The sequence below is a fragment of the Heptranchias perlo genome, chromosome 28 (genome assembly GCF_035084215.1).
Source record: "Heptranchias perlo isolate sHepPer1 chromosome 28, sHepPer1.hap1, whole genome shotgun sequence".
Taxonomy (NCBI): domain Eukaryota; kingdom Metazoa; phylum Chordata; class Chondrichthyes; order Hexanchiformes; family Hexanchidae; genus Heptranchias; species Heptranchias perlo.
This window is the reverse complement of record NC_090352.1, coordinates 7,919,908-7,940,987: the sequence shown is the minus strand read 5'-3', so window position 1 is coordinate 7,940,987 and position 21,080 is coordinate 7,919,908. Positions and strand designations below refer to the sequence as shown.

The 21,080-nt window shown below is 45.5% G+C and overlaps 1 protein-coding gene across 2 annotated transcripts in view; it reads right to left on the bottom strand.

The window, feature by feature from the left end:
• porb (P450 (cytochrome) oxidoreductase b) overlaps positions 1 to 5,670 on the bottom strand; it is a 103,978-nt gene extending 98,308 nt beyond the window's left edge. Inside the window, exon 1 of one of the 2 annotated variants that reach the window (XM_068007995.1) lies at positions 5,563 to 5,670. The gene's annotated coding sequence lies outside the window, so the exon portion shown is untranslated. Of the gene's footprint in view, positions 1 to 5,277; positions 5,334 to 5,562 lie in introns of those variants that run through there. The other variant, XM_068007996.1, reaches the window with a different exon arrangement.
• Positions 5,671 to 21,080: the final 15,410 nt, after the last annotated feature.

Below are 21,080 nucleotides of genomic sequence, written 5' to 3'. Positions count from 1 at the left end.
ATATGTCAAGAGAAAAAGATTAGTGAAGACAAATGTAGGTCCCTTACAGTCAGAAATGGGGGAAATTATAATGGGGAACAAAGAAATGGCATAACAATTAAATACATACTTTGGTTCTGTCTTCACAAAGGAGGACACAAATAACCTCCTGGAAATGTTAGGGAACCAAGGGTCTAGAGAGGGAGGAACGGAAGGAAATCAGTATTAGTAAAAAAAAAATGCTAGGGAAATTAATGGGGCTAAAGGCTGACAAATCCCCAGGGTCTGATAACCTACATCCCAGAGTACTAAAGGAAGTGGCCCTGGAAATAGTGGATGCATTGGTGGTCATCTTCCAAAATTCGAGACTCTGGAACAGTTCCTACAGATTGGAGGGTGGCAAATGTAACCCCACTATTTAAAAAAGGAGGGAGAGAAAAAACAGGGAATTACAGACCAGTTAGCCTAACATCAGTAGTGGGGAAATTGCTTGAGTCTATTATAAAGGATGTGATAACAGAACACTTGGAAGGCATTAACGGGATTGGACAAAGTCAGCATGGGTTTAAGAAAGGGAAATCATGCTTAACAAATCTACTGGAATTTTTTGAGGATGTAACTAGTAGAATAGATAGGGGAGAACCAGTGGATGTGGTGTATTTGGATTTTCAGAAGGCTTTTGATAAGGTCCCACACAAGAGATTAGTGTGCAAAATTAAAGCACATGGGATTGGGGGGAACATACTGGCATGGACTGAGAATTAGTTGACAGACAGGAAACAGAGAGTAGGAATAAACGGGTCTTTTTCCGAGTGGCAGGCAGTGACTAGTGGGGTACCACAAGGATCAGTGCTTGGGCCCCAGCTATTCACAATATATATCAATGATTTGGATGAGGGAGCTAAATGTAACATTTCCAAGTTTGCAGACGACACAAAGCTGGGGTGGAATGTGAGCTGTGAGGAGGATGCAAAGAGGCTCCAATGTGATTTAAACAAGTTGGGTGAGTGGGCAAGAACATGGCAGATGCAGTATAACATGGATAAATGTGAGGTTATCCACTTTGGTTGTAAAAACAGAAAGCGAGCATTCAGGTGCAGCAAGCAGTTAGGAAGGCGAATGGTATGCTGGCGTTCATTGCAAGAGGATTTGAGTCTAGGAGCAGGGATGGCTTACTGCAGTTGTACAAGGCCTTGGTGAGACCACATCTGGAGTATTGTGTGCAGTTTTGGTCTCCTTATCTGAGGAAGGATGTCCTTGCCATGGAAGGAATGCAACAAGGGTTTACCAGACTGATTCCTGGGATGGCAGGACTGACGTATGAGGAGAGATTGGGTCGACTAGGCCGATATTCACTAGAGTTTAGAAGAATGAGAGGTGATCTCATCGAAACATAAAATTCTAACAGGACTAGATAGACTAGATGCAGGGAGGATGTTCCTGATGGCTGGGGAATCCAGAACCAGGGGTCACAGTCTCAGGATACGGAGTATGCCATTTAGAACCGAGATGAGGAGAAATTTCTTCACTCAGAGGGTGGTGAACCTGTGGAATTCTCTACCACAGAAGGCCAAGTCATTAGATGTATTCAAGAAGAAGATAGATATATTTCTTAATGCAAAAGGGATCAAGGGATATGGGGAAAAAACGGGAACAGGGTACTGAGTTAGACAATCAGCCATGATCATTTTGAATTGCGGAGCAGGCCCCAAGGGCCGAATGGCCTACTCTTGCTCCTATTTTCTATGTTTCTACCCCACTACCGGTGCGATGTTTACTTTTTTTTTGTGTACTGGGGATTTTTGTGACAAACTGTTACGAATTAAACTGAAGTTGTACGGTCACAGAAATGAAGATATCGGGGATTAAAGTATCACTAGTACCTTACGCATTATAATAGTCAGACCAGACTTGTAGATTGGAGCACATATCCTGAAGTTACTTGATCTGGCTATAATAGGATGCATGAAGATGAACGAAAATACATTAGTATTTTAAGTTTGCTTGGTTTAAACTGTACATCTTAAGGGGTGATCTAATTAAGGTGTTTACGATGATTAAAGGATTTGATAGGGTAAATAGAGAGAAATTATTTCCTCTGGTGGAGGAGTCCAGAACAATGGGGTATAACCTGAAAATTAGAGCTGGGCCATTCAGGGGTAATGTATTTGGAGCACTTCTTCACACAAAGGGTAGTGGAAATCTGGAACACTCTCCCCCAAAAAGCTGTGGATGCTGGGTCAATTGAAAATTTCAAAACTGAGATTGATAGATTTTTGTTAGGTAAGGATGTTAAGGATTACAGATCAGCCATGATCTAATTTAATGGCAGAACAGGCTTGAGGGGCTGAATGGCCTACTCCTATTCATCTCAAACATGAGGCATTAAATCAGTTTTTATATAGTGAATCTCACTGTTTCTGGCGAACAAATCGTGTTAACACCAACGCGACCGCTATAAGTGTTGGGGTCCGTACTAGCTAATCTCCTGCAGCCTTCCAGGCAAGTAGGCTGGGATCTGGAACACAGTTATGCTACTTAGCTGCTAACTTGGTCTATCCCTTAAAGGGCTATTCAAACTATAGTTCATTCTGGCTTCTAGCCGTACCAATCTGGCACACCAACCCCAGGCAACTCACATTCCATTTACCTTTATGTTTCTTATTTGCTGGTTTGTTCTAGAAACATAGAAAAAAGGAGCAGGAGCAGGCCATTCGGCCCTTTGAGCCTACTCCACCATTCAATAAGATCGTGGCTGATCCTCTATCTCAATACCATATTCCCGCTCTCTCCCCATACCCCTTTATGCCTTCTGTATCTAGAAATCTATCTAGCTCCTTATTAAATATATTTAGTGACTTGGCCTCCACAGCCTTCTGTGGTAGAGAATTCCACAGGTTCACCACCCTCAGTGAAGAAATTTCTCCTAATCTCAGTCCTAAATGCACCCCGTATCCTGAGACTGTGACCCCCCACCCCCCCAAACCAGGGGAAACATCCTCCCTGCATCCAGTCTGTCTAGCCCTGTCAGAATTTTATACGTTTCAATGAGATCCCCTCTCACTCTTCTAATCTCTAGTGAACACAGGCCTAGTCGACTCAATCGCTTCTCATACGACAGTCCTGCCATCCCAGGAATCAGTCTGGTGAACCTTCGTTGCACTCCCTCTATGGCAAGTATAGCCTTTCTTAGGTAAGGAGACCAAAACTGTACACAATACTCCAGGTGTGGCCTCACCAAGACTCTGTATAACTGCAGTAAGACATCCTTGCTCCTGTACTCAAATCCTCTTGCAATGAAGGCCAACATACCATTTGCCATCCTAACTGCTTGCTGCACCTGCATGTTTGCTTTCAGTGACTGGTGTACAAGGACACCCAGGTCCCTTTGTACATCAACATTTCCCAAACTATCACCATTTAAATACTCTGCCTTTCTGCTTTTCCTTCCAAAGTGGATAACTTCACATTTATCCACATCATACTGTATCGACCATGTATTTGCCCGCTCACTCAACTTGTCTAAAATCGCCTTGAAGCCTCTCTGCATCCTCCTCACAACTCACCATCCCACCTAGTTTTGTGTTGTCAGCAAACTTGGAAATTTTACATTTGGTTCCCTCATCCAAATCATTGATATATATTGTGAAAAGAGCTGGGGTCCAAGTACTGATCCCTGCGGAATCCCACAAGTCACCGCCTGTCACCTCGAAAAAGACCCTTTACTCCTACTCTTTGTTTCCTGTCTATTAATCAATTTTCAATCCATGCCAGTATATTACCCCCAATCCCATGTGCTTTAATTTTGCACACTAACCTATTATGTGGGACTTTATCAAAAGCCTTCTGGAAATCCAAATAAACCACCCCCACTGGTTCTCCCTTATCTATTCTACCAGTTACATCCTCAAAAAACTCCAGCAAGTTTGTCAAGCAAGATTTCCCTTTCATAAATCCATGTTGACTTTTTCTAATCCCATTGATATTTTCTAAGAGTCCTATTATCACATCCTTTATAATAGACTCTAGCATTTTCCCTACTACTGATGTTATGCTAACCGGTCTGTAGTTCCCTGTTTTCTCTCTCCCTCCTTTTTTAAATAGTGGGGTTACATTTGCCACCCTCCAATCTGCAGGAACTGTTCCATAAACTATAGAATTCTGGAAGATGACAACCAATGCATCCACTATTTCCATGGCTACCTCTTTTAGTACTCTGGAATATCAGGCCCTGGGGATTTATCGGCTTTCAGTCCCATTAATTTTTCCAGCACTATTTTTTACTAATACTATTTTCCTTTAATTCCTCCTTCTCACTAGTCCCTTGGTTCCCTAGCATTTCTGGGAAGTTATTTGTGTCCTCTTCTGTGAAGACAAAACTAAAGTATTTGTTTAATTGCTCTGCCATTTCTTTATTCCCCATTATAAATTCTCCCGTTTCTGACTGTAAGGGACCTACATTTGTCTTCACTAATCTTTTTCTGTTTACATACTTGTAGAAGCTTTTACAGTCCACTTTTACATTCCTTGCAAGTTTACTCTCATACTTTATTTTTCCCCACTTAATCAATCTCTTGGTCCATTTTTGCTGAATTCTAAACTGCTCCCAATCCTCAGGCTTGCTACTTTTTCTGGAAACTTTGTATGGCTCCTCTTTGGATCTAATACTATCCTTAATTTCTTAAGTTAGCCATGGTTGGGCCATTTTTCCTTTTGTGTTTTTGTGCCAGAAAGGAATGTATAATTGTTGCAATTTATGCATTCTTTCCTTAAATGTTAGCCATTGCTTATCCACAGTCATGCCTTTTAATGAGGCTTCCCAATCTATCATAACCAACTCACCCCTCATACCTTTGTAGTTTCCTTTCTTTAGATTTAAGACTCTGTTTGACTCTGCATATCTGGAAGGTATGGAAAGGGCTGTTGTCTTCTTGATGGATAAATCCAAGCTCTTGTTAGCTAATTAAGCAGGAACTGGAATTTACATTTCACAGTACTCACCTAAGCGATCCACAAAGACAAGAAGTTTGGAAAGGGCTCAGAGTCACCACTCAGGTATTCCCTGATCCAAAGTAAGTCCTAAGGTCAACCAGAATGTAATTGTCGTTTGGTGAGGGAAGGTTGCAGATTGCCAGGTGCTTTCCAAAACAATACTGCTCTTTTTGTTTTCTTTGCTTGTGACACTTGGGAGTTTGAAGACACCTTCTAAACTTGGAGCCAATACATTAGGGAAACTTTACTATGGACAAGACACCAAGTTTCAAGGAGACCGTGGAATTGCGCAACACTTGACCTTACCTTGTGCTGCAGATAGGGAACATTCACAGACCGACACTTGACCCTCACTAAACCCAAAACAGCCTCCGCTCCCCTGGAGACTGGGCTCGCTCCCCCTCGGCCCCAAGTTTGAACCTGGGGCAAAGGAAGCAACAAAGACAGGTACTGGCGGCGCTAGGACCCCGCGGACACCAGCGGCCTACGCTGTCCCTACCGGCCCGGGAGGGGACACCAGTAACTGAACCGCTACCTGTTACTCGTGAAGCGGCGGCAGCGTCTAACCCAGCGAGCGGCTGCGGTACTTACTGTGACCGGGCGGACTGGATCAGCAGGAATAGCAACTTCAGAGCGAACCGTCCCCTGACAGAGAGTCAGTCAGGGCAGCTCGAGCCCCACCACCACCTCGGCTATTCTTCTGGGGGTGGTGGGGGGGGGGGGAGGAAATAAGACACTTACACTCCCCTCAACTAATTAAACCGCGACTTCATTCTTCAATGTAAAAATAAAAATCTAAATCTAAATCATGTTAAAGTTATGGTCTTCTGATTAAAATACGGTGCAATTTCTTCAATAAATACAGTTCAGTATGAAAACTTCCCTCTGTAAAATAGTGGTAGATTCCAAATGGGCTCCCCCTCACTTCGCCCCGCCCCGAAGTTAGGGAATGAGCCAATGTCGGTGAGGGGGGGGGGGGAGAGAGCACATATACTGACAATGGAACAGGTAATCTACTCAGATATAAATTTAACTAAGTTTTGTTGTAATAAATAATATAATTTTTGACTTGGAAGAAATTTGGTGAAAAATTTTATAACTCCAGCTCATAATAGTGACATGCATTATAACCCCCTCCCCCCACATATACAAACAGAGAATATGAGAAATGGTGCTGGCGATGGTGGTGACGTTGGTCAAGTGGGGATAAGTTGAAGCAAGTTGCTGATTAATAATGAATGAGGGTAACATGGTCTTAAAGTAACAGGGCTTGTTTGGGGAGGAGGGGGTATTAATAAAGTATATATTTGCTAAATGATAAATTAATAGGAGTTGAGTTGTTCAAATATTTAACTGTTCTTATCCTCCTCCTCCTCCTCCTCCTCCTCCAGGGTATAGGTGTGAGCCTTGGCTCAGTTGGAAGTACTCTTGCTCGCTGGGTCTGAAAGCCTTGGGTTCAAGTCCCATTTCAGAGACTTGAGCACGTAATCTGGGCTGACACTCTAGTGGAGTACAGAGGGAGCACTACACGGTCAGAGGTGCTGTCTTTTGGATGAGGGTTAAACCAAGGCCGGGAGAACATACAAGTGCAGGTTGGCCAAGTGGGGATAAGTTGAAGAAAGTTGCTGACTAATGATGAATGAGGGCGATATGGCGTTAAAGTAACAGGGCTTGTTTGGGGAGGAGGAGGTATTAATAAAGTATATATTTGATAAATGACAAATTAATAGGAGTTGAGTTGTTCAAATATTTAATGTATGAGTTCACTGTTCTTATCCTCTCCTCTGACAGGGTATAGGTGTGAGCCTTGGCTCAGTTGGTAGCACACTTGCCTCTGAGTCAGAAGGTCATGGATTCAAGTCCTATTCCAGAGACTAGAGCACATAATCTGGGCTGACAATCCAGTGCAGTACCGAGGGAGTGCTGCACTGTTGGATGTGCGGACTTTTGAACGAGACATTAAACCAAGGACCTGTCTGCCCTCTGGACGTAAAGGATCCCACAGCACTATTTTGAAGAAGAGCAGGGGAATTATCCTTGGTGTCCTGGCCAACATTTATCTTTCAACCAACATCACGGAAACATATTGTCTGGTCATTATCACATTGCTGTTTGTGGGAGCTTGGCTGCCACATTTACTACATTTCAAATAGTACTTAATTGGCTGCAAAGTGCTTTGGGATGTCCTGAGGTTGTGAAAGGCACTATATAAATGCACGTCTTTCTTTTCTTTACTGCCCTTGGCTGCATGCTGACCTGCCTTTACAGTCACACCAGGCATGCACCCCATCCATCATTGATCCTCTCCTCTTCCTCATCTACATGCTGCTTCTCCTGACATCCGTGATCTTGGAGTCAGCCTCCATATATTTATGCTGATAACCCCTTGCCACGTCTCCTCCCGCCTTTAAAAACCTCCTCATAGCCTACCTCTTTGACCACGCTTTTTGTCATTCGTTACTCTTCTCACAACTCTTGCTTGGAGACTAATTGTTCTTGTGAAGTTTTTTTTTCAAAAAATATACTTTATTCATAAAATTTGCAGCAATACATACAATTCAGTTCTCATATCACATTCCAAACGTACACAATACAGATTATACAATTTGCAGGTTACATCAAGTACAGTTCAATGAACACATTGGACATAATTACAGTTCATGACACTCTAGGGTGCCTCATTGCAATACACTCAATACACATTTTTGATAACAGGTACGTTACAGATTCTTTACAGGTTCATTACAGATTCATTACATTACATTACATCAATTAAAATTTTACATTCTGCCGGAGGGGGTTTTTCCCTGATTGCAGCCCCTCGGTATACAATGGCGGGAAGGCTCTAAACGGTTGCTTTTCCCCACAGAGCCTTGGCGGCGGCTGCACCCATCCTCAGTGCGTCCCTCAGCACGTAGTCCTGGACCTTGGAATGTGCCAGTCTGCAACACTCGGTCGAGGACAGCTCCTTGCACTGGAAGACCAGCAAGTTTCGGGCAGACCAAAGGGCGTCTTTCACCGAGTTGATGGTCTTCCAGCCGCAGCTGATGTCCGTCTCAGTGTGCGTCCCCGGGAACAGCCCGTAGAGCACAGAATCCTGTGTTAAGGAACTGCTCGGGACGAACCTGGACAGATACCACTGCATCTCTCTCCAGACCTTCTTTGCAAAGGCACATTCCATAAGGAGATGGGTGACGATTTCGTCTCCACCGCAGCCTCCTCTGGGACAGCGCGCGGTGGCGCTGAGATCCTTGCATGAAGGATCTGACGGGAAGGGCCCTTCTCACCACCAGCCAAGCTAGGTCTTGGTGCTTGTTTGAAAGCTCTGGCGATGAGGCGATCTGCCAAATGATATTGACAGTCTGCTCGGGGAACCAACCGACAGGATCCACCATCTCTTTTTCCCGCAGGGTCTCGAGGATGTTACGTGCGGACCACTTGCTGATCGCCTTGTGGTCAAAGGTGTTTTTCTGCACAAACTTTTCGACGAAGGACAGGTGGGGCGGAACGGTCCAACTGGACGGAGCGTTCCGTGGCAGCGTGGCCAGGCCTATCCTTCTCAACACCAGGGACAGGTAGAACCTCAGCACGTAGTGACACTTTGTGTTTGCGTACCGAGGGTCTATGCACAGCTTGATGCAGCCGCACACAAAGGTGGCCATCAGGATGAGGGCCACGTTGGACACGCCTTCCCCCCCTTTCTCTGGAGATTTGTACATCGTGACCCTGCGGACACGGTCCATTTTTGATCTCCAGACAAAGCGGAAGATGGCTCGGGTGACTGTCGCGGCGCAGGAGTGAGGTATGGGCCAGACCTGCGCCACGTACAAGTGCATTTCAATATGTTACGGGAACTATTTAAGTGCAAATTGTTTTTGTTATAGTTGATTTGTGTTGTTAGTCCTGGATACAAACTCTCTCTGTAACTGTGGGGGCAATTTTAACCCTCCGGGATGGGTGGGAGAGCAACAGGGGGGAGGGGGTTCAAAATTCAAAAATGGGAAACCCGACCCCAACTCTACTCCACCAGCCCAGATTTAACGGAGGCGGGTTGGGGTCGGGCGACTAACCTACTCTCCAGAGGCGGGCCCGCATTTAAATATTTTAATGAGGCTGCGTGCCTCAAATTTTAGGATAGTTTTAAATGTACTGGTTGTGGGCTGGATCCAGCAGGTAGGTCCTTTTCCAGCACTGTTTGTGGGCTAGGAGGAGCAGGAATGTTCCCCCCCCCCACTCCCGCCCAGCCTCCAAGCCAACCATCCACGATCGGCTTCCTTCCCCATGATCAGACCCGATCTTCTCCCCAGCCCCCTCCCTGATTTTCTCACAGCCTCCCTCCCCCCACTGATGTCTTTCCCAGACCGCAATCTTCTCCCGCCCTCCCTCATCTCTGCTTCCCGGCTGTGGCCTGGTGCTACAGGCCTCACTGCCCACCTCTCAATCTGGCTGGCTGCTGGCAGGGAAACTGAGTCAAAATATTTATCAGCAGGACCTCCGGGAAACCTACAATTCCAGGTTTCCTGGCCGCTACACCTCCCTCCCCTGCTCCCTCCCCGCCTCCCCATAAATATCGGGGCCTGTGTCTCTGTTAATCTCCCAATCCCTAACTTTCTGCCTCACTGACTTTGTCTTCAACTCTTTTTCTCCTTCCTCCCTCTCTCCTCACCCTCTTTATGGCTGTGTTGATTCTCTCTTTTTGTGAGTCTGTACTTTCTTCTGTCTCCACTTTCTTTCCAGCGTGCCTCCCTATATGTTTTTAATATGAGTTCCTTTTGCAATTTACTCAATTTGTATATTAATACATTTTTGAAATCTCAGGTTACCCTGCAAGATAGCAACCAGCATACACCAGATTGAAGGTGGGCACCAGAGTGGGTTGGGATGGAACATCTGGGAGCTGCTGCACATGCAAGAGAGAAAATTGGAGCCAAGCTGGGCTTCATCCAATGGTAATTGGGACCTAGAAGGGAGTGGGGAGTCAGGCTTTTGGTTTACACAATTCATTTGGAGGTGGGAGCCCATGTTTCTTTTAGAAAAATGTTTTTTTTAATTCATTCGTGGGATGTGGGTATCGCTGGCAAGGCCAGCATTTATTGCCCATCCCTAATTGCCCTTGAGAAGGTGGTGGTGAGCCACCTTATTGAATCACTGCAGTCTGTGTGGTGAAGGTACTCCCACAGTGCTGTTAGGAAGGGAGTTCCAGGATTTTGACCCAGTGACTATGAAGGAATTGCGATATATTTCCAAGTCGGGATGGTGTGTGGCTTGGAGGGGAACGTGCAGGTGGTGTTGTTCCCATGCGCCTGCTGCCCTTGTCCTTCTAGGTGGTAGAGGTCGCGGGTTTGGGAGGTGCTGTCAAAAAAGCCTTGGAGAGTTGCTGCAGTGCAAGGTGCGCCGTTGTTGGTGGGAATGAATGTTTAAGGTGGTGGATGGGTTGCCAATCAAGTGGGCTGCTTTGTCCTGGATGGTGTCGAGCTGGCTGGTGTTGACTGTAAACTAACATTGAAGACTATTTATCCAGCCAATCTGACGCAGGATCATTGCTGCAACCAGGTCAATCTTTGATGTATTTTATAATATCAAAATCTGGAAGAACTGCAGTTAATGCATACACTTTGTCCTACTGGAGACCTCACAGCCCGACTGCCCTGATGAGTACATTTTGTCCTGTGAGAATACACTGAGCTGCAACAGGCCGGTGGAATGTGAAAAGGCCAGAAGAATGTGGAGTTTAGCCTCGGCAGGAGTACTGAAATATTAGCTTATTTATTTTACTGTATTTTGAGTTTAATTTAGCTACTTGATACTATAAGTTATTTCAAAGTTGTTATCTTGGTGCCTTATCTGTAGGCTGGCTTATTTTATGCAACGTCAGTTAGGGGAAATCTGATTTGAAAATTGACTTGAGCTGGTACTATCCCTGGGAGAGTTCCTAGATGTGTAAGATCACTGTGGCGGACCTCTCTCACCGCTAGCCCATGTTCTGATCTTTACTACATGTCTGGATGACCATGGAGTACAGCCACACAGAGTCTAAAGGTCCACCAGAAACTCTCTGCAATCAGTGGGCACCGCAAGGTAGCAAATGTTCAAAAGACGGGAGTTCCAAATTGTTGTTTAAATTTTCTGACATGCACTTGTAGTTTGGATGGGCCATTGTTACTTATTAGCAGTGCTTTATTTCCAGGGGGTGCTTGGAGGTTGTCCTTTTGGTATTGGGGTACCATTGGATGAAGCCCATCAGCCTGAACATACGAAGACAGTGTATTCAATGGGAAATGTCTGTCCCAAATGGGGTTTCTTTGTTCGTTTCATTGCCTTTGTTAAGAAAATAATAAAGTCAAAAACTGATTGGTTGTTGGAATCGTTTATTTATAATGTTAACATATGCAGATTGACAGATGGTGGAATAAACAATTCTAATGCTAAGCCATTAAGGGAAATATATAGCAGAAGAGCTGAGAATCAAGATGTTATCATTTCACTCACGCGAGGGATGAACCGTTAAACACTCACTTCTTTGGCATAAGCAAAGAGACTATTGTAACATCCAAGACAAGGATGTCACATCAAAGGTTGCAACATCAAAGACATCCCGTGGCATAAATTACAGATATGGTTACTTAGCCTAATTTGACAAGAGATCAAAACTCCATGGAAGATATTGCATCTGGAAGGTCTACCAAGAGACAAGCCTGACGTTCATCCGAACAGTATGCTGCTTATCAGAGTCTGTTAGAAATAAATTCTAAAAATGATATATTAACGCCTCATGGACAGATTCTAATTTTATTGTTTTAAGAATCAGTACCTTGCCATATCATTTGGCTTCTGTGTAATATTTAAGTAGTAAATAAAACCAACTAGGTAGTTTTAGCCTCTACGCATTGGTCTGTTGGTATAGTATTTACCTTATTTTGGAAGAAAGAGAAGAATGTGTTGGCTTGTCATGTGAACTGTTAAAACTGGGTATACTAACCCATACCTGACATGTAAAGGGCGCACATTTCACTTCATCGGAGACTCAGTCTGCTCAGAGAAACTATAGGGCCGATTTTAACCACCCTGCCTGGTGGTAATGGTGCTGGCAGGGGGGTAAAATGGTGGGAGGTGAGGGATTTGCGCTGGGTTCCTGACGTGTTCCCACCTCCCAACCACTTTAAGTTGCCTGAATTAAGGCACGGAAATCCTTCCCGCTGCAGAGGAGCAGGGGCCTAATTTAAATGGCAGTGTCACACCTGGATGACGTCACCAGGGCACGCACACTATTTTAACTTTGGCCCGACTAAAAACCTAGTGGCAGGCATGATCCTGGACATGGGAGACTCAGGTAAGTAATTTAAAAAAAATTTTTTAAAACGGTTCCTTACAGGAATAAGTTGAGTTTCCCCCACCTCCTATTGCAGACTTGCCGACCCCATCCCCAATCCATACTTTTCTTTGCAGGGACCATTTCCGTGGGTGCCCGGAGACGGCCTGACTCCACGCCCCCCCAACTCCCAATTTTGACTCCGGCCGTCTTTGGGTGGGAGTCAGTGACGGGGTAAGCAACAACGACAACAACAACTTGCATTTATATAAGCTCCTTTAAAGTAAAATGTCCCAATGCAAATGGGGCCAGAAGGTTCCTCGCCCACTTTGGCCCTTGCAACCCCTGATTCCCGACTTGAGATAAAGTCAGGCCTGATCGTAAGACACAAATATTGGGGAAAAGCCCATACTGTAAAATCGATAATGTCGGGTTCTAGGTAAAGTTGATTGAATTAAGAACGTTTTTTGTACTGGCTATCAGTTCTCTCGTATATGGTGTACTTTTCCTGTTTGTCACACTTCTTGTGCCACGGCGTTCCGTCGGTGTTTAGGTGTAACGCCCGGAATTGCTTTTTAAACCGTAAGGTTTGTAAAAGGTTTTCAACATCTATCATTACTTACCTTCCAGGCTATCCAATGCTGGTTAATGCTGCTGTTCTTCCAACCCCATTTACCAGCTCTGTGGAATCCAGGTAAGGCTTAGGTAAGTTTTTCTTTTAAATTTTTGAAGCTTTTATTATTTTCCACCAAGTTAGTTTTATTTTAAGTTTATTTAAATCGCCGAATTACATTTTAACTTGACCTTACTTTTTACGCACTGTAATTTTACTTTTTCAGGCACCTTTTGTGGGCCTACCTGACCTCCCCCCTCCCCCCCCCCCCCCCCCCCACAGGGCCTCAGTGCTCAGGCCGATTCAGGTCGCTTGACCTCCCACCGATGCCATCAGTCCTGCTGCCAATTCAGACAATCACCTGCCCCATTCCCCATAGTCTCAGGCCATTGCAGCTGGTGGCGCCTCTCCCCACACAACAGGATCGCCCACGGACCACTGCCCCCTCCCCTACTTCCAAGACCAACTTCTTTTCTCTTCACTGATTTCCCGGGACTAAGCTGGGAAACCGACAATAAGTTTCTTAAAGTCCGTGTCACTCTCTGTTCGACCGATAGTGCGATACATGCTTTAAAAACAAATTTCTGGTTTCCTAGTTTAGTGCAGAGAATCTGATTTTGGATATCACCAAGGTTGGGAGAAATCAAGAAATAGGCTACTTTGAATTTTAAAAGTTGGTAGAAGAAAGGAGGGAGGGAAGCAGTTCCACAGTTTTGAGACCCTGGATGGAGTGAGTTAGAGTAGAAGATGGTATAATGTGGCCAATTTTCATGTACTGGTATAAGTCAGTTCTAAATGGTTAAGAACTGAAAAAAATCTCACCAGAATGGTAAAGTACTAATAGCTATCTAATTTTGTGAGTTAGACTATTTACATAATTAGTTCCAGCTCCAGGTGCAGTTGTACAAGGAGCACACTAATGATGGGAGGGGAAAATTGCAACTAGGCAAATTTATAGAAATGTGGATGTCGGCCAGGGGATGCAGAAACTACCGAGTTTATTCCGAACTGCTGACACTCCAGGCAAAAGCAACTTTTGAACCGAAGTAACCTGAGTTCAGTCGCTGGCCTGAGCTGGCTGGAACCGGTTTGAATTAGCTAAGTTTTGTGAAAGACAAAGGAGATGTGATAAGACACAAGTCCTTACTTCGAAAAGGAGTGATGAGGTAATGCTACCCAAGTCCTTGGGACAGAGCCAATGAGGAGAAGACACAGACTAGGCGAGCAAGCCTAAACCAACGGGAGAGAGACAGCACAACTTGAAGAGATAAGATTCGGAATAAGAATGAGGAATCTGGGGCGTGGAGCCAGAGCGAAGACTCCGGAGACCAACCATCGTGGAAGTGGAAGAACCTACGTCAGGGACGTAGAGACGACGTCGAGAGAGAGAGAGAGAATGAAATGCCTGGCCAGCGTCAGCTCTCCTCTTCGGGTATTATCCTTTATATTCTGTGACCACTCAGGGAGTGTCAGAGAAACCTAGTGGGTGTGCGTTTAGATCCTAGTTTGGGTGTAAAACTGTATAACCTGGTGCAAAATGCGTGTCTATATCTAACCAGACGTATGAGCTATATGTATATGATCTAACGACGTGAATAAAGCGAATTGAGAGTTAAGAGAGAATTGAACTTCTCTTTGTACTAAGCCAATAACCGTAACCGGTGATCTCCGGTCAACATGGACAATTGAAGGGAAGTGGCAGAATAGGGGGACAAAAATTGTTTCACTCTTTTCCAAGGATGAAGGGGGGGAAGACTAAGAATGTCAAACAAAGATGAAGGGAATGAAAACCCGGGGACAGACCTTGACTTTGTATGTTAGTGTAAAACGGGTGATAGTGAGTCTGCAGCCCGTTTTACATCTCTCCCAATTTTTGGCGGTTCAATGGAAATAAAAATCGGGAGAGATGTAAAATGGGCTGCAGACTCGCTGTCGTCCATTTTATACTAATGCACAAAGTCAAAATGACACCCCAATGTGTAGGCGTGAGTCTGCAGTGACACTAGGACAGAGCAGCTCAGCAACTGAACTATGATTGATGGCTGCTGAAGTGGAGGGGCTGCTGCATGAGATTTTTTGTGAGGATGTATGTCACTCCCATGCTCTATCCCCGTAAGTCCACATTGCAGCACCGACATAAAGATTGGTTCCACTGAGTCTTGGTGTCAACTGCAAGAAGGAACAGTACGTAGGATGGCATATTTGGAACTTACAAACCAAAACAATGGTTGTACTCCCACCTGAAACCAAGTCAGGTAAATGGCCTCTTTAAAATCAGAATGAGTGAATGTGAAAGACAGCCTGCATAAATTCTCACAGAAGTTTCATTTTGTGCAGTGAAATCAAGATATAACAATGCAGAAGGGCACTTGTCAGACAATGGGAAGGTTTGGAACGTATTGCCTGATCCATGGTATATATTTCCTGATCGATATGTATTGCCTCATATTTGTATTGTTCTCACAACTAGTTTCACTGCCTTCCAGGATCCATCTTTTATCTGTTTCACCACAGATTAAGGGACTCCCTTGGTGACCCTGTGAAGAATCAGAAACAGACATTAGGATTTGATATAACTTTAATTATACTGTGCATGTATTTTGCCTGCAGGAGATAAATTGCATCCTGAACTATTTTCGCAGAGACACCATGTATAACGTTATCTTGGGCCATACGTTAACTAGAGCTCAAAGAATGGATGGGTGACCTGCTCCCAGGCCACTGACATACTCATAAGTAGTGAATGGGGGGAGGGTGCAGGGATGAATGTCCTTCTGTTGTTCTTCCCTGGCCTCCCCTCAGTGAGTTCCCATAGTGAAACAGATAGGAACAGGAACTCGATGACAAAGAGGATCCATCTTGCACCGTACCATCCCATGGCACTGCATGTTGGTACTGGGACATGCAGTGACACCACACTGAACCCCAAATATTTCCATTCCTTCCATGTCTGCAATGGATTGTGAGGGTGAATATTGACACCCAAAGAGTCACAATCCAGTCTCAAATCCTTACATTGGCCACCAACAGATTTGGCTCCTTATAACGAGATCACTTTGACCCACTGAGTCAATGAATCACATAAACCTCTATCATGAATTAATGAGGTGATTTTGTGTCGTTTTTATTAATACTAAGAACGTTAAAGTGGAGGGCCAATTTATTCAGCAGATCACATATTAATATTGTTTTTGGTTTAATATTGCAAGAAACCAATTCAGTTAAAGACATTGTAAAGATCTGAAACTGTTTAAGGCTGTATGGAAAGAATGTGGGGCTAATGTGATAGCTCTTGATATAAATCTGTAATTGCAATAAAAGGAAATCTAAGTGTGATCACATTATTATTATTCTCTGGGAAAGGTTACTTTAGTAAATTTTCAAGTGATGGGTTTTCACAGGGTTATATGATGGTACAGTGCATTGATGAACCAACATAGGAACATAGGAACAGGAGTAGGCCATTCAGCCCCTCGTGCCTGCTCCACCATTTGATAAGATCATGGCTGATCTGTGATCTAACTCCATATACCCGCCTTTGGCCCATATCCCTCAATACCTTTGGTTGCCAAAAAGCTATCTATCTCAGATTTAAATTTAGCAATTGAGCTAGTATCAATTGCCGTTTGCGGAAAAGAGTTCCAAACTTCTACCAGCCTTTGTGTGTAGAAATGTTTTCTAATCTCGCTCCTGAAAGGTCTGGCTCTAATTTTTAGACTGTGCCCCCTACTCCTAGAATTCCCAACCAGCAGAAATAGTTTCTCTCTATCCACCCTATCAGACCCACCAGAGGTGGCGGTACAGTGATATACAGTCAGGAGGGAGTGGCCCTGGGAGTCCTCAACATTGACTCTGGACCCCATGAAATCTCATGGCATCAGGTCAAACATGGGCAAGGAAACCTCCTGCTGATTACCACCTACCGTCCTCCCTCAGCTGATGAAACAGTCCTCCTCCATGTTGAGCACCACTTGGAGGAAGCACTGAGGGTAGCAAGGGCACAAAATGTACTCTGGGTGGGGGACTTCAATGTCCATCACCAAGAGTGGCTCGGTAGCACCACTACTGACCGAGCTGGCCGAGTCCTGAAGGACATAGCTGCTAGACTGAGCCTGCGGCAGGTGGTGAGCGAACCAACACGAGGGAAAAACTTACTTGACCTCGTCCTCACCAATCTCCCTGTCGCAAATGCATCTGTCCATGACAGTATTGGTAGGAGTGACCACCGCACAGTCCTCGTGGAGATGAAGTCCCGTCTTCGCACTGAGGACACCATCCAACGTGTTGTGTGGCACTACCACCGTGCTAAATGGGATAGATTCAGAATGGATCTAGCAGCTCAAAATTGGGCATCCATGAGGCGCTGTGGGCCATCAGCAGCAGCAGAATTGTATTCCAGCACAATCTGTAACCTCATGGCCCGGCATATTCCTCACTCTACCATTACCAACAAGCCAGGGGATCAACCCTGGTTCAATGAGGAGTGTAGAAGAGCATGCCAGGAGCAGCACCAGGCATACCTAAAAATGAGGTACCAACCTGGTGAAGCTACAACTCAGGACTACATGCATGCTAACCAGCGGAATCAACATGCTATAGACAGAGCTAAGCGATTCCACAACCAACGGATCAGATCAAAGCTCTGCAGTCCTGCCACATCCAGTCGTGAATGGTGGTGGACAATTAAACAACTAACGGGAGGAGGAGGCTCTGCAAACATCCCCATTCTCAATGATGGCGGAGTCCAGCACGTGAGTGCAAAAGACAAGGCTGAAGCGTTTGCAACCATCTTCAGCCAGAAGTGCCGAGTGGATGATCCATCTCAGCCTCCTCCCGATATCCTCACCATCACGGAAGCCAGTCTTCGGCCAATTCGATTCACTCCACGTGATATCAAGAAACGGCTGAGTGCACTGGATACAGCAAAGGCTATGGGCCCCGACAACATCCCAGCTGTAGTGCTGAAGTCTTGTGCTCCAGAACTAGCTGCGCCTCTAGCCAAGCTGTTCCAGTACAGCTACAACACTGGCATCCACCCGACAATGTGGAAAATTGCCCAGGTATGTCCTGTCCACAAAAAGCAGGACAAATCCAATCCGGCCAATTACCGCCCCATCAGTCTACTCTCAATCATCAGCAAAGTGATGGAAGGTGTCGTCGACAGTGCTATCAAGCGGCACTTACTCACCAATAACCTGCTCACCGATGCTCAGTTTGGGTTCCGTCAGGACCACTCGGCTCCAGACCTCATTACAGCCTTGGTCCAAACGTGGACAAAAGAGCTGAATTCCAGAGGTGAGGTGAGAGTGACTGCCCTTGACATCAAGGCAGCATTTGACCGAGTGTGGCACCAAGGAGCCCTAGTAAAATTGAAGTCCATGGGAATCAGGGGGAAAATTCTCCAGTGGCTTGAGTCATACCTAGCACAAAGGAAGATGGTAGTGGTTGTTGGAGGCTAACCATCTCAGCCCCAGGGCATTGCTGCAGGAGTTCCTCAGGGCAGTGTCCTAGGCCCAACCATCTTCAGCTGCCTCATCAATGACCTTCCCTCCATCATAAGGTCAGAAATGGGGATGTTCGCTGATGACTGCACAGTGTTCAGTTCCATTCGCAACCCCTCAGATAATGAAGCAGTCCGAGCCCGCATGCAGCAAGACCTGGACAACATCCAGGCTTGGGCTCATAAGTGGCAAGTAACATTCGCGCCAGATAAGTGCCAGGCAATGACCATCTCCAACAAGAGAGAGTCTAACCACCTTCCCTTGACATTCAACGGCATTACCATCGCCGAACCCCCCACCTTCAACATCCTGGGGGTCACCATTGACCAGAAACTTAACTGGACCAGCCATATAAATACTGTGGCTACGAGAGCAGGTCAGAGGCTGGGTATTCTGCGGCGAGTGACTCACCTCCTGACTCCCCAAAGCCTTTCCACCATCTACAAGGCACAAGTCAGGAGTGTGATGGAATACTCTCCACTTGCCTGGATGAGTGCAGCTCCAACAACACTCAAGAAGCTCGACACCATCCAAGATAAAGCAGCCCGCTTGATTGGCACCCCATCCACCACCCTAAACATTCACTCCCTTCACCACCGGCGCACTGTGGCTGCAGTGTGCACCATCCACAGGATGCACTGCAGCAACTCGCCAAGGCTTCTTCGACAGCACCTCCCAAACCCGCGACCTCTACCACCTAGAAGGACAAGAGCAGCAGGCGCATGGGAACAACACCACCTGCACATACCCCTCCAAGTCACACACCATCCCGACTTGGAAATATATCGCCGTTCCTTCATTGTCGCTGGGTCAAAATCCTGGAACTCCCTTCCTAACAGCACTGTGGGAGAACCGTCACCACACGGACTGCAGCGGTTCAAGAAGGCGGCTCACCACCACCTTCTCGAGGGCAATTAGGGATGGGCAATAAATGCTGGCCTCGCCAGCGACGCCCACATCCCGTGAACGAATAAAAAAAAACTTCGATCAGATCACCCCTTACCTTCGAAGCTCCAGAGAATACAACCCCAATTTGTGTAATCTCTCTTCGTAACTTAACCCTTGAAGTCCGGGTATCATTCTAGTAAACCTACGCTGCACTCCCTCCAAGGCCAATATGTCCTTCCGAAGGTGCGGTGCCCAGAACTGCTCACAGTACTCCAGGTGTGGTCTAACCGGGGTTTTGTATAGCTGCAGCATAACTTCTGCCCCCTTGTACTCCAGTCCTCTCGATATAAAGGCCAGCATTCCATTTGCCTTATTGATTATTTTCTGCACCTGTTCATAACACTTCAATCATCTATGTACCTGAACCCCTAGGTCCCTTTGGACATCCACTGTTTTTAACTTTTTACCATTTAGAAAGTACCCTGTTCTATCCTTTTTTGATCCAAAGTGGATGACCTCACATTTGTCTACACTGAATTCCATTTGCCACAGTTTTGCCCATTCACCTAATCTATCAATATCGCTTTGTAATTTTATGTTTTCATCTACACTACTTACAATGTCACCAATCTTTGTGTCATCGGCAAACTTAGATATGAGACTTTCTATGCCTTGTTGGCCAGAGGCTGCAGAAGACTGCTGAGCTGAATTCAAAGTGCTAACAAAGACACTGACCTTTTGAACTGAGGTGACCTGGAGTTCAGTCACTGGTCTGAACTGGCCAGAACCGGTTTGAATTCGTTCCGCTTCTTAGAGAGACAAAGGGACGGTGTGCTACCTGAGCCCTTGGAACAGAGCCAATCAGGGGATGACATCAGTCACTCCAGCAACTCTGAGCCAACCGGAGAAGACAGCATCGTTCGAAAAGACAGACTTGGGGAATAAAAACTGAGGAGTTGCTGGCTTGGAGTCGGTGTGTGTCTTTGTTTGTTTGTGAGCAAGAGAGAGAGAGAGAGAGTGTGTGTGTGTGTGTTTTTGTTGGTGTGTCTTTGTTTGTGAAGGAGACTCTGGGAGACTCTGGAAACTAACCCTCGTGGAAGTAGGAACCCTGCGTCAAGGACGTGGAGACGACGTCGGGAGTAAGAGGGAGAATTGCCTGGCCAGCAGCGTCTCTCCTTTCCGGGTAATATAATATCCTTTCTATTCTGGGACCACTCTGGGAGTGTCGTCAGGAAACCTAGTGGGTGTGCGTTTAAATCCTAGTTTGAGTATAAACCTGTATAACCTGCTGTAAACTACATGCCTATATCTAACCAGACGTATAAGCGGTATGTACATGATCTAATAACGTTGATAAAGCGAATTGAGAATTAAGAGAGAATTGACTCTTCCTCTGTGTACTAAGCTAAAACCGTTAACCGGTGACTTCCGGTCAACAGCCTTCATCTAAGTCGTTAATAAATATTGTGAATAATTGAGGTCCCAAGACAGATCCCTGCGGGGCTCCACTAGTCACATCCTGCCAATGTGAGTACCTACCCATTATCCCTACTCTCTGTCGCCTTTCGCTCAGCCAACTTCCTAACCAAGTCCGTACTTTTCCCTCGATTCCATGGGCTTCTATCTTAGCTAACAGTGTCTTCTGTGGGACCTTATCAAATGCCTTCTGGAAGTCCATATAAATAACATCCATTGACATTCCCCTGTCCACTACTTTAGTCACCTCTTCAAAAAATTCAATCAGGTTTGTCAGGCACGACCTACCTTTCACAAATCCATGCTGGCTCTCTCTGATTAA